Below are 14251 nucleotides of genomic sequence, written 5' to 3'. Positions count from 1 at the left end.
ATGCATACTTTTATTATCCCCAGTTTAAAGGGGAGAAACCACAGAGATGCTGGGTAACTTGCTCAAGGTCAGAGCTGGTTAGAGATGGAGCTGGGATATGAACCCAGATGGGGCCACTCTGCCTCATGCTTGAGTCTATGCTGTCTTGTGTGGTGGAACATTCATAAAAGACAGACACCGTGAATTGTGGTTTCCTTTAAGAGCTAAAAATTGCTTCCTTCAAAATAAAGTCTATCCAACAATTACAGGCTTTCACAAGAAAGTATGTTCAGAGTAACTGAGTGTGGCATATCATGGGGATTAACTTGAGTTCTCTTTAATTTGTATATTGTTTTCAATATAAGTCATTGGCAGACTTGGGAACTCTATTGTTAGTAACAAAAGACTTGCACCATCGCTGACAGCCTGCTGCAACACCCCAGTGGGTTGTGACACCACCAGTGGTGGGAACCACCAGCCTGGAAAATAGGCCTAAGCAGAAAGATTTATGTGACTGAGTTGGAAAAGGTAGCTGGAAGGTGCATGAAACTAGACATCAGCAGTTAGTGTCAGGCATCCCAGTGTAGTGCCTTTCTGGAAAAGTGGGCAAGAAAAGTAGCTAGCTTTGGAACATACACATTACATTGTTGCAGCTGAGCCTGCAGAGATAAGCTTCAGGGCACCCTGTAGCTGGCCAAGACTGCAGGACAGAAGTCCCAGAAGCCACAGTATTTATTGTATAAGATCAAATCACTCCTGGCTGAGAATTCTCCCCTTTGATACAACAAATGACAGGCACTGGGGGAAGAATGAGCCACTTCTCCCAGGATTTCTAGAGGCTTCCACTTGGGCATTTTGGCCCCTTGACACCAGGTCAGCTAGGTGACTTTGGTCATGAGTTCATTGCGTTAGCCCTATTTATCCTCCCATTCCCCCCAAAAAGATCTAGCCCAAGAAGTAGTAGTATTTCCATTCAACACGTCAAGAAACACAGGTTCCATGGAGGTTTCAAAGCAAACCTGTAAATTCTTTGACACTCTTGCCATCAAGAAGAGGGATCTATATCCCCTCCCCTGGAACACAGGCATGACTTTTCACACCTCCACAAAAACAATGAGGTGTGACCTGTGAGGCTGGGTCACAAAAGGCCATTGACTTCCACTTGCCACTCTCCTGGGACAAGTACCCCTGAAGCCTGGGCCTTCGTGTAAGAAGTCCAGCTGCCCTGAAGCCACCGTGCTGAAGAGTCCATATGGAGAGACCACACAGTGATAGGGAGAAATGCCTGAGGAGCCCCAGATGTTCTAGCCCCCAGCTGTTTAGGACTCCCCAGACCAGCTGCCAGACATATGAGCGGAGCGGAGTTCAAGAAAACTGGAGCCCAGCCACTGCGTGACTGTAATCTCAGGAGGACCAAAAGCTGCCTAGCTGGGCTCCATCAACCCCCAAACAGTGAAAGATAATACATGCTCATTTGTTTTATGCCACTAAGTTTGGAGTGATTTGCTGTGCAGCAGGCTCTAAGAGAAGTCGCTTTCCAAGACCACTCAGGAACTTCCCAGTGGAGCTGGGGCTGGAATCAGTTCATTCTATTCAGTGCAGTATTAACCAGACAGTTGTGGCCCCTGGGGACCAGACAAGAATAAGGTACTGCCCAAGCCCTCTGCAACTGGGGCCTCCACCTTCCACCTCCTCCTGAAGATAGCTCCTCCTTGCTGGAGGTGGATGAGCCCCACCGCCGCTGGTTTCTAGAAGGAATTGGCTTCAGGGCGCTCTGGCTATTCCTCTACACCGTGCTGTGTGCAGGTGGCTTCTGGCACCAAGAGGTGCCAAGCCTGCTGCCAGCCTTGGCTTTCCCTCTAGTCCTTCTCCGATGAGTTGGTTGGCTGTGTTTGCAGTTGAAGGCAGACAGTACTGCAAAGGTATGTGGGTACCATACAGCCTGCCTGCAGAATATAGCTTGGCTCTGATGAATTATGTCCAGACCCTGGTCTCACATTTGGCTGGATCTGCAGGAAAAATATGTGTGTTCTGGGCCCCAACTGATCTTTTAATCTAGCTTCTGTTCTAAAGTAAACATTCTCTGTTAAAATTGCAAACTTTCACCTGCTTCTTCCAAATAGATTGGTAAAAAGACATAAAATATACAAAAATCATTTTTACTTGTAATAAGCTCAGGGTTGCTGGGTGACCAGCACTCATCCAGCATCCTCGGATTGTCCTGTAAGTCAAACCTGATTTCTTTGTTTCCTTTAATCAAGGAATTCCTGTACATAAAGAAGAAGGAGGGGGGCTTCCCTGGTGGTGCAGTGGTTAAGAATTCGCGTGCCAATGCAGGGGACATGGGTTCGAGCCCTGGTCCGGGAAGGTCCCACATGCTGCGGAGCAACTAAGCCCGTGCGCCACAGCTACTGAGCCTGTGCTCTAGAGCCCGCGAGCCACAACTACTGAAGCCCACGTGCTCTAGAGCCCGTGCTCCGCAACAAGAGAAGCCACCGCAATGAGAAGCCTGCGCACCACAACGAAGAGTAGTCCCTGCTCACCGCAACTAGAGAAAGCCAGCGTGCAGCAACAAAGACCCAACACAGCCAAAAATAATAAATAAATTTTAAAAAATAAATTTTTTTTTAAAAAAAGGAGGAGGAAGAGGAGGGAAAGAAAAAGAGGGAGGATTCAGCGTTGTGATAAGGAGTAAAAATTTTTAGAATATTATGCATAGTGCCTGGCCCATGATAGAGGCTCAATAAATGCTAATTATTGATCTTTACTATTCTGCCTTATCTTTCCAAGGCTTTTCTACCAGGAGGATACAAATGAGGTCAAACTTACTGGGCGACTTAAATTTCATTGACTGCTTAGCTGGCTCACATCTGCAGGACCTTCAAGCATCCTTCACTGTAAGTTCCATGCCATAGTTCTGGCTATCTTTCTGTTTTTGATTTTTTTCTTTAATTCTATTATGGTCGTACACACTTATTACTGTCAACATACTTAGTGTGTTTTCAATTATTTTTTCAAAGTTTAGGGTTTATTTAATGGCCCAGAATATGGCCCATATAGGTACTTTAAAAGAATGTGACTTTTGCTTTTTTGGAGTGGACTGGCATCTGTTGATAGAATTTCCTTGAGAACCGGTCAGTTTCCTGGTTTTTTGTTAACTCCTTTTAGATTGTATTCTAAACAATTTGGTATTATGTTGTAGGAGTCTGGGTCCTGTTCACATCCTCTGGAGATTTTTGGAGTTTTCCCCAGAAAAATATCTGGAGGATATTGATTTTGTTTGTTTGTTTCAGCAACTAATTAACCTCATTAGGTACAAATCACAAGTTCTGCGGAACAGCGGTCTCATCTCAGGTCAGGTCTCAAAGTGGTAGTGATGCTGCTTTGGGTCTGATTCATGCATGTCCAGCTTGGGCACTAAGCCCAGAACTTGTGTTAGTTTGTACACAGAATTAGTGTACAATTCTGGCCTCTCCAGGGTTTCCCGCACACTCTCCAGTTCCCAGGGCCATCGGTACCGTGTTCCTCTGGCTGGAAAGATGGGCTCCTCATAGCATTTATTTGGCTCACTCTGTTCTACAGTTGCATGTGACTGGCACTACATTCAGGGCAAAGCACTGAGGTAAGAGAGAGAAAACAATAATGGAGATTTCTTCCATACTCTTTGGAACACAGAGAACCCTTTTGCCAGATCCTCTGACCAGAGAGACTGAGTTACTTTTTTTTTTTTTTTGTCCTCAGTGCTTTAGGTGTTCATGCCACGGCCACTGCCATGAAGTTCCAGACTGGGACCACCTTTGTGTTAGAAGTAGGAGAAAAAGAAGAGGAAAAAATTGAGATGTGTTCCACATTTTTCAGGTTGCAGGGGGCCCCCTTTCTTGCTTTGGTTGAAAAAGGTAGGTTCAGAGTTCTGATGTCTGTGTCTGCTGCCCAGTTCCATAACTGGGGCCACTTTCCCCTGAGAGGAGTGAAATAAAGGAGGAGAAACAACCCAAAATACTGGTTTTTCTTCAATTTTTGACTTTCCTCTTCAACCTCCCTCCTATTGCTTATTTTTTAGATTCCTTAAGTAGTTGTGTTTTGCTGTATTGGTTTTAGCCATAATTAGTGAGAGGAAGAGCGTGTAGAGGGCTTACTTCACCTTGACCAGCAATAGCAGCTGCAGTAACATTAATACCTAATTATTATTGAATTCTATATATAACTTGCATCTCCCTGTCCTTCCTTCTTTGGGAAGGCTTTTAAAAATGCTGAATATGTGGGAATTGTGGAGACATGGGAGTCTGACTTCTGCTTTTGCTAGGAGACGTGCTGAGAACTTCATAAGGGGGGTGCTGTCTGTTAGTCCACATGCAGCTCCTTTGCAAATTGGTAGCTTCAATGTCCCATGAGTCATAATGATCCAGTGTCCCATCCAGTGTTCATATGTGTTTTTGTGTTTATGTTCACATTCTGGAAATATAAGGTGCCTGTGATACTAGGTGTAATTGTTGGTTTATTTGTCTGTTTCCTCCTTGAGGGTCCCTGAGGGCAGAGAATTCATCACTGCCCTCTGAGCTCCTTCCATTTTCTGGCACATGGCAGGACTGTGATCATTTTTTTTTAAATAGTATGATTTTGCCTTAAAAATAACTTTCAGGTTCTTGGCATGAGTGCCAGCAATTTTCTTGTCTGTTAACCACGTCTGATAATAATAATCTGTCACATATCTCTGAGAACTATCCTGTAATCACAGGCTCTCATTCCTAAGAAAGGGTCAACAGTTCCCAAACATCAGTGTCCTGGAGCTGCCGGACATGGTCACACCGAATATTCTCTACTTCAGAGAGAGGTAAACTAACGCCAAGTGTCTCTTTACTCAACCTAAAATTACTAGTCATCATGAAGAAGCTGAAATGGAGAATCTCAGTCAACCCAGACTCATAGTGGCAGTTCTGATCTCAATCGCCCTCAGCTGCCTAGCAGACAGCTCAATATACATTTACAAGCACTCATTTTTATTTTTGCATTAAGACATCACTTAAGAATAGGTTTTAAGGCTTCCTCTGTGTCTCTGGCTGTATTAACAGTGAAATGCATGGTGTGCCGTGCTTCACTGCCATCACTGTGCTCCCCCACTGCCATATCATTGCCATCCTATTGTGGAGCAAAAGCCTTAAAAATATTTTTTAGTTTTAAAAAACAAAGCATTTACATTCTGCTGGTTTATGAGTGCAAGGCAATTTTATGTTATTTTCCAAGTCTTTTACATACTTGGGGAACTTTGCCTTCGAGAGAGATCAGCAAGATGTCACATCAACCATTCACCCATGTTCTAAAGTGAGCACCTGCCCTGTCTGGCTGAATGCATATCATTCATCATATCACCAGGAGCAGCTCCACACCCTCAGGAGCTACATGGAATCGCACACACAACTCATACTGTCACGAAATTGCCTCAGATGGGAACTTGACTTCCTCCAGAGCATTTTAAATTCCAGCAAATGGGCACTAGTAAACAAATAAACAGGAAATGCTCAAAGGCCTGTGCCCTTGACTTTTGTTCAACGATAATCCTGTGCTTGACCCAGCAGGGAAGCCTATAGTTTGGACAGCAGAAACCTGAACTTCCTCAAGAGGAAGCAGGACCCCTCAAGTCTGCCAGTAAGCCCGGCACGGAGTCAGCTGTGGGACTCAGTGAGTGTCTGCAGCTCCCCACTGAGTCACTTCTTAATGAGGAATAGAAAGAACAGGAATCCCGCTATGGGCTGGAGCTCCTGGGTGTACAGAATGACCCATGTGCCTGCCTTCCTTTCCCTCTCAACTGTTGTACCAGCCGAGACTCGTTCCCCACCCCGAGGTTCAGCCCTGCCCTGCACCCCCAGGCCTACACACTCAGGCTTACACCAACCCTGAGAAGGTTTGGGATGAGAAGAGCTGGGTCAATTACTTGGTCAGTAATTTTTGAAGGAATTCTTGAGATGATCTTTGGAACCCAATTTCTTTAACTCCAGGGTAAATCTATCTTATTTTTCCCTTGCAAAAGTTCCAAGGCTCTTATGCTCAGCAGCTATTCCTCATCCTTCATTTCTTTCACTACCCGGTCCCAAATATAAAATGACAACTCCTGGGTCCCTTACTTTCTAGATCTCTAGTTTTGTCTCCCCATCTAGGGCAGTTTGTTTTTTGTTTGACTGTATCTGTGGATCAGACAGACCTGAATCTAATTTCCAGCCTTGCTCCTCTCTACTAACTAAGGGATATTAGGAAGATACTTGACATCTCTGAGATCCAAGTTTCTCACCTGTGAAACATTACTAAGTTGTTCTAAAGATTAAATAGATGATGTATAAAGTGACACAGTGCAGAGTAGGCCTATAAATTATGGCTTATTATTATCATTATTACTATTATTATTTTTAGGAGTATATGCCTGTCCATTTCCTCCATGACTGTTGGCCTGGTTTCCAATCTTCCTCAGATTCACTTTTCTTTTTTCTTTTTATTTTATTGAAGTACAGTTGATTTACAATGCTGTGCCAATCTCTGCTGTACAGCAAAGTGACTTAGTTTCACACATATATACATTCTTTTTTAAATATTCTTTTCCATTATGGTTTATTCCAGGAGACTGGATAGAGTTCCCTGTGCTGTACAGTAGGACCTTGTTGTTTATCCATTCTAAATGTAATAGTTTGCATTTACCGACCCCAAATTCCCAGTCCATCCCTCTCCCTCCCTCTCCCTTGACAACCACAAGTCTCATCCCTGTCAGACTCACCTTTCTTAATCACACATCACTGAGGCCATAATTTAAAGAATCTGTCCTTGGCCCAGCTCTCACATTCAGATTTATTCTTTACTTTCACCTAAACCTGGTGGTTATCCATGGACTACTGGCCCTACCTGAATTACTTTCCCTGCTTTTTCTCTGCCTGACCTGTCCTTTTATTTCCTGAGCCTCTAATTTATTTACACAAGAGAGAAAGATTGCACAGTATAAATTCTGCTTCCCTCAAAGGTAAATATTAATATCTTGTATTATTCAGTAAATGACTGGATGCTGATTGTTGTGCATCCATCTATTAAAACAGTGGAATAAATAAATTGATTGTTCTGTTTTTCTCTACTTAACTGATGAGCTCTTTGTGTCTGAACAGACGTTCACACTATTAAGACTATGGTCAATGGTTTTGTGGATATAACCAATAATGATAAAGTTTTAAATTGTCTTTGGATTTGAGTTAGTTCACATTTACTCTCTGAGATGGAAAGGCCTTTAATGGTACTGCCACATGGAGCATCAGATCGAGATTAGGTAGAGACGGCCCTTACACTGCGTCACAAGAGCAAGACTCCTTGCCTGGGCACTAGAATCATGACTGCATTAGTAGGATGGAGTTATCAATCTATAACACCAGAAAGGAAAGGCTTTTTAATCAACTTTATGAAGATAATAGAGTTAAGAATGATTGGACACACATAGAAAAAGAAGTGTAAAAAGTTCATTATAGCATTAACGTGAGCAAAAGTATTTGCAACAAGCCTAGGCATTATATTCTCATTTCCCCTCCCTTTAAAGGAGAGGATTGTTCTTTTAAATATGGATCACTCAGCTCCTTCTCTTCGGCATGCTTTGTGTCATTCACATCCCATGTAGATCTAAGCTTGATGGCATTCTTTGTGTCAAAACTATTTTTAATGACTGTAAAATCATCAAACTTCAAATTTTAAAGAAAAGAATTTCTATCCTATACATTGCTAACAGGCCCTCCTCCTTTCTCCTCCTTTTCCTCCCTCCCTTCCTTCCTTCCTCCTTTCCTTCCTTCCTTCCTGCCTGCCTGCCTGCCTGCCTGCCTGCCTGCCTCCCTGCCTCCCTCTCTCCCTTCCTCTCTCCTTTTCCTTCTCAGTCTCCTTCTCCTTCTTCTTTATGAAACACATGCTGTTAAGTAGGTGTTATGGGTTGAATTACGTCTTTCCGAAATTCATGTGTTGGAGTCCTAACCCCCAGTACCTCAGAATGTGACTATATTTGGAGACACTGTCTTTAAAGAGGTAATTAAAGTAAAATGAGGTCATTAGGGTGGTCCCTAATCCACTATGACTGCTCTTATGAGAATAAGAGATTAGAACACAGAAACATACAGAGGGGAGACCATGTGAAGTCAGAGGGAGAAGACGGCCACCTGTAAGCCCAGGAGAGAGGCCTCAGAAGAAAGCAACCTTGCCAACACTTTGATCTCAGACTTTTAGCCTCCAGAACGGTGAGACAATTAAGTTTCTGTTGTTTAACCCACTCAGTCTGTGGTGCTTTGTTATGGCAGCCCTAGCAAGTTGATACAATAGATATTCCCCAGGGGTGGTTGTTGTGTGTCATTTCACTGCTCTATGTTCTGGTCAAGAATGTCTGTCACCTTCTCTTGTGTGGAAATGGGTCACCAAAGGGCAAATGCATAGGCAATATTAAAAACATACTATGATCTTGGATCTTTGAGGATTTAGTCACAGGGATAAGTTAGTGAATATAAAGCTAATGTAAAGTACAGCCAGTAAAATATCAAATGTGCTGTGTGGCACAAGAAGTATTGCAGTGGTTTAGGGAAGAGTTCACATTAAGTGACAAGAAAGGCTCCAAAGTGGGAAGATTTGAGCTGGACTTTCAAACTTAGGTAGGAATTGGTAGTGGAGAGATTGGAGAAAACAAAGAGAAACTAGTGTGAACCAAAATGTGGGCATGCTCAGAAGACAGGGCAAAGTCTTCCAGTTCAATTTGTTCAGATGAGCAGTGGGAGATGAGACTGGAAAGGTAGACCTAGACTGCACTGTGGAAAGGTCTTCAGTGTCAAGTAAAGACATTTGCCCTGTGAAGAGTGGGAAGCAATGGAAAGTTCGGAGCAGAAATGTAGCCTGAATGTATGGCAGCCAGTATTTAGGAAGATTAATCCATTATGAGATAGAAGATGGTACAAAGGGAGGAATTTCTGGAGACAGGGGCACAAGGTAAGTTCCTCCCATTGTCCTTATACAAAGTGAAAAGGAAGCTAATGAGGGTTGTGTATCTGAGTAGGAAAGGAAAGGACAAAGCAAGCTTTCCTGAAGGCATCAACAGGAGCTGGCTGACCATAGGGCTGTAGGAGAGTGAGGTGACTGACCTTTCAAGTTTTGATTGAAAAAGGCCACATTAGCCATTATTATTTCCATTTTACTGATGGAAATATCAAGGCACAGTAGATTTGCCTATGGGTACTCAAATTATCTAAGCCAATGAAAACGAAAGTTCCTACTCATTTGTCCTCATTGGTAGGTAGCCTCTATCACATCTTCTACTGCCATGATCTCACTTTTAAAATATTATCATTAAAGTGTCCCTTCCCAAATAACTCTTGTTGTTTCTTTATTGTTGCAATCTCTGTATGCCTTCACTCATAAATCCTAATCTCTTTTACTCTCAAACCATCACATCTATTATTTTTCATTTTATCAGAGGCATATGGAAGTGGTGATGATCCCCTCAGAAAAAATATATCAGCTGCAACTACCACAAAATAGCTTTTTAGTAAGCACCTACTTTAAAGACTCCCTGATATATATGGCGTTTAATCTCCACAGGAGCCTGTGGGATAGGCAGTATTATCCTCATTTTATAAATGATTAAATGGATGTTCATATGCTTTAAATTACCTAAGGTCAAATGGCTATTAAGTGGCAGAGCCATGGCTCCAACCCAGATCTGCCTGTCCATGCTCTTCCAGCATGACCATTGCTAAGATAGAGAAGAAAGGATCAAGAAGACAATTTGCCATGGTTTTTAGGCTAGTTCTTCAAGGTTACCACTATCTGTCTCTTCTAAGTGTATCCAGGATTTTTTCCCCATTTTTAAAATTGGGTTGTTTGTCTTATTATTGAGTTGCAAGAATTCTTTGTAAATGCTGGTTACAAAGTCTTTCACATGTATATATTTTTAAAAATATTTTTTAGAGTAGTTTTAGGTTCACAGCAAAATTGAGAGGAAGGTACAGAGATTCCCATATATCCCTGCACCCATACAGGCACAGCCTCCCTCATTATCAACATCCCCCACCAAAGGGGAATATTTATTACAGGTGATGAACCTACACTGACACATCATAATCACTCAAAGTCCATAGTTTACATTAGGGCTCACTCTTGGTATTGTACATTCTATGGATTCGGATAAATATATAACGACTTATATCCATTATTATAGTATTATACTGAGTATTTTCATTGCCCTAAAATCCTCTGTGCTCCATTTATTCATCCCTCTTTCCCCACACCTTTACCCTTGGCAACTACTGAACCTTTTACTGTTTCCATAGTTTTGCCTTTTCCTGGTATCATATTGTTGGAATCATATAGTATGTTGCTTTTTAAGATTAGCTTCTTTCACTTAGGAATATATATTTAAGGTTCCTCTATGCCTTTTCATGGCTCGATAGCTCATTTCTTTCTAGTACTGAATACTGTTCCATTATCTGGATGTTTATCCATTCACCTACTTAAGGTCATCTTGGTTGCTCCCAAGTTTTGGCAATTATGATTAAAACTGCTATAAACATGTACAGGGTTTTGTGCAGACATAAGTTTTCAACTCCCTTGGCTAAACACCAAGGCGTGCAATTGCTGGTAAGAGTGTGTTTGTAAGAAATTGCCCAACTGTCTTCCAAAGTGACTGGAGCATTTTGCATTCCCACCAGCAATGAACGAGTCCCTGTTGCTCCATATCCTCACCAGCATTTGGTGCTGTCACTGCTCTGGATTTTGGCCTCTGGGATTTGTTTTAAACATCTATGGTAAGACACAAAGACACGCCAATGACTGTCATGAAAAAAGAAGTTTACTCACAGCTCCCAAGAGGAGAGGGCACTCCATGCACCCACATGGAGAAGCATCAAGGCCCATCAGGAGGCAGAGGAAGGTGGGGGGAATGTACGTATGCAAGAGGCTTGCTTGTGGTTTCTGTGGGAAGAAACAGGCAAAGTAGGGTAAATAAGTCTAGGATTGGCTAGTAGACTCTGGGGCATAGGGGCTGTCCCTAGTTGTCTGGTACCTGGCCCTGTGGTGATTAGGGCGGGTGGGTAATGGCCCGGAATCTGAGATCGTATAAACAAGGACCTGCTGTATAGCACAGGGAACTTGGCTCAATATTCTGTAATAACCTAAATGGGAAAAGAATTTGAAAAAGAGTGGGTACTTGTATGGGTATAACTGAATCACTTTGCTGTACACCTGTAACTAACATATCATTGTTAATCAATTATACTCCAATATAAAATAAAAATTAAAAAAAATTAAATGAAGGGAGGAAATGGAAAGGAAAATAAAACCGTATCTGTATTGCTAAAAAAAAAAAGACACCTGGAGGTATGGACTCAGGATTGGTTAGTTTGCATATGAAAGGTGTGCTTGCAGTTGTTTGAGATCTCTAGGAATTAGCTAACCCTGGGAGGGAGGGCCTGACCCAGTCCCTCCTGGGTCAGCAAGTCCCCAGATATCAAAGCATCAAAATGTGGAAAATAAAAATCATGGTTAATATACTGTCCTTACCACTGCCCCTTCTGTCACCAGCCATGTAAGAAGTGCTTACAAACTACTTAACTGTGTTAAACTGGATTGAATTCAGGGTCTATGTGTGTTACTAAAAAAAGTCACCAACATAAACTTCTTGAAGGCCTTCCTTGAAAACATATTGAATGGAAACTTCCTTACTTTTCAAATGACTGACAGCATATGCTGCTAGACAGTCTATTTGCTAACCATTTTCACTTTTGTTTTGCAACAATATTTTCATTATTTCATCTATCTCCTAAAATTTCTTGTGAAGATAGACTTCTCTAGAACTCCAGCACTTATGTACTTCCCACCTGAATCTAAGATTTTCTGCCATTTTGACATTTTTGCGTATTTTAAACTGCTTCACTTTTCTACTCCCCCTGAAGTAAAGGTGTCGGTAGCAATGAGTCATTCACAAATCATGGGCATTTAAGAGCCAAAAGGCCTTAGAGATGATCTGAACTAGAGTGAGTTGCCTGCAAAAGAGGCTTCTGCTGGTCAGGTAAGAGAGAAGTAGCTGCAAACAGAAAAGAAGGAAGGGAAGCCCTCATATTTATCTTCTAATGTCTGATGCTACCATAGACTTAGTTAAAAAAATTGTTATAATGCCAAATTTCTTGCCTTAACAATAATGTTCATTTTCCTGCAGGAGGGGGTGGTTCTAGACAAAACAATGTCTCTTCATTGAGGGTCTCTTTCTATTTCTCTATGACCTTACTTCTGGCTCAGGAGGGCTGTGGACACACCCAGTATGAGGATGGATTTGTGTGCGTGTCAGAAGATTTCTAAGTATGAAATTATCTAACAAAGAATATCATTTCACGTAAGTGTGTGTGAATCCATAATTACAAACCACCTAAGATGAGAAAGCGGCATTAGCTAAAATATTTTAAAGTTGAAGTTTAAGTTTCTTTTCTCTTGGGTGGTGGTAATAGTAGGAAAATAATGCCCAGAAAAAAAATCACCTGTTGTGGTAAGTACAGCCATGGTCAATACAGTGAGCAGTGTTGAAAACCTGGGTAGGTTGAGATTGAATCCCCAGCCTAAGCAGATAATCTGAGAGATTGGTCTCACAAGCCAAGTTTTATACTCGACTGTCCACGTCATGGCTTTACCCAATTAAGTGAAAAAGAGCTTCTGCGAAGCTGTTCCAACAGGAGGCAACCCAGACAACTACTGTCTTTCGTCTGCCTCAACCACCAGCCACCTCCTACCTTTCCCTCCACATCTTCCCCTCTTCCAGCATCCCTTCCCTTCTCCTCACCTTGTTTCCAGCAGCAGGAGTGAGAGGTAGGAAGAAGAGCGAGAACTACTTGCTAAAGACCCAAGCCAAAAACCTTTGCCTCTGTTTACATTTTTTATATCTGACTCTCTCAAGGTAAAGTCATCTACAAGAACAGGAATTTAGAAAAATATTTGCAACCTCCATCTAGAAGTAAACCGAAACAGCCACCTTTGCCATTCTCCACCCAACTAGCCTGTGACATTAGGTAAAATTTGTACACAGGACATCAACTCCCTTGATGGTATTCATTTCCATCTGAAAAGCAGTTATTTTTCTTTTACAATTTGCTTTGCTTTTACTGGTGAGAAGTTAATCAGAAGCCAAACTCTGGAGGCCTGAGATTGTTGGGTTTCTTATTTTACACCTGAAGGGAAAGCCCACTGAGTAAATTCTAAGTTATTTTAAAACTTAAAGCAACATGATACCACTACACTATAGTTACCAGCTATTTTGCAGTATAAGCCATACGGTCATATATTTAGGCTGTGCGCATGTTCTGTTTCCAGCATAATGGCTTTTTAAAATTAAAGACACGGAATTAGCCCTGACCAAAGAAACAACGCAGTAGCAAAGATTCCCCAGGTTGACATAGCAAAATGTTGATAACAGACTCCAGAGGGGACAGACAGTCCCTAGGAATAAAGAAAATGTTGAGTGGAGAATAGAAACCCCACCCAGGCAGCAGTTGCTCTGTGCTGTGCTGATCTTCAATCAGTTCCTGGACTTTAGCAAGAACAACAAAAAGAACAACAAACAGCTTAACTGGACACTTACTCTGTTTTATATGCTTTACATGTATTACCTCACTTTTTTCTTCAAAAGATATCTTTATTATCTCCATTTTGTAGATGATAAAACTTTAAAATGTTAAATAAATTGCCCAGCTAGTAAGTGATAGAGCAGGGATTCAAACCCCATCTTAATTTAGATACTAATATTTTGAACTTGATCCCCAGAGCACCTAATACAGTGTTGGATACTTAAAAATAATTAAGAATATGTTGATCTATTTTGGGGATAATTTAGCTGTATAGTAGGGACAGCAAACAGGAAAAGTGACCTAAAGGGATCACTCATCATTCTATCTTTAAATTTTTCTGGTTATTTTCCACATTATTCCTTCATGCAATATTTACTGAGCTTTTACTATGTGCCAGGTACTGTGCTGGGTGGAAAACAGAAATAAATGACACAAATCCTGCATGTAAGTAGCTCCCAACTCAATGAAAGACTCCCAAGGGTAATCAGATAAATTATCAAAAAACATGGCAAGTGGGGTGTCATTAGCAGACCATGGAGGAGCTGGTCAGGACCGGCTTCCAGGAGGAGGGGGCTTCTGAGCAGAGATGTGAAGGATGAGCAAGAAGAGGAAGTGGGAGAACAGGTAAGACCCTAGTAGACTGAGAGGAGAGTGTGAGCAGGAAAAAGAGACGC

This window comes from Balaenoptera acutorostrata, chromosome 7, assembly GCF_949987535.1.
Source record: "Balaenoptera acutorostrata chromosome 7, mBalAcu1.1, whole genome shotgun sequence".
In the NCBI taxonomy this organism is placed as follows: Eukaryota; Metazoa; Chordata; class Mammalia; order Artiodactyla; family Balaenopteridae; genus Balaenoptera; species Balaenoptera acutorostrata.
The sequence above is the reverse complement of the archived record's forward strand: the minus strand, read 5'-3'. Positions refer to the sequence as shown.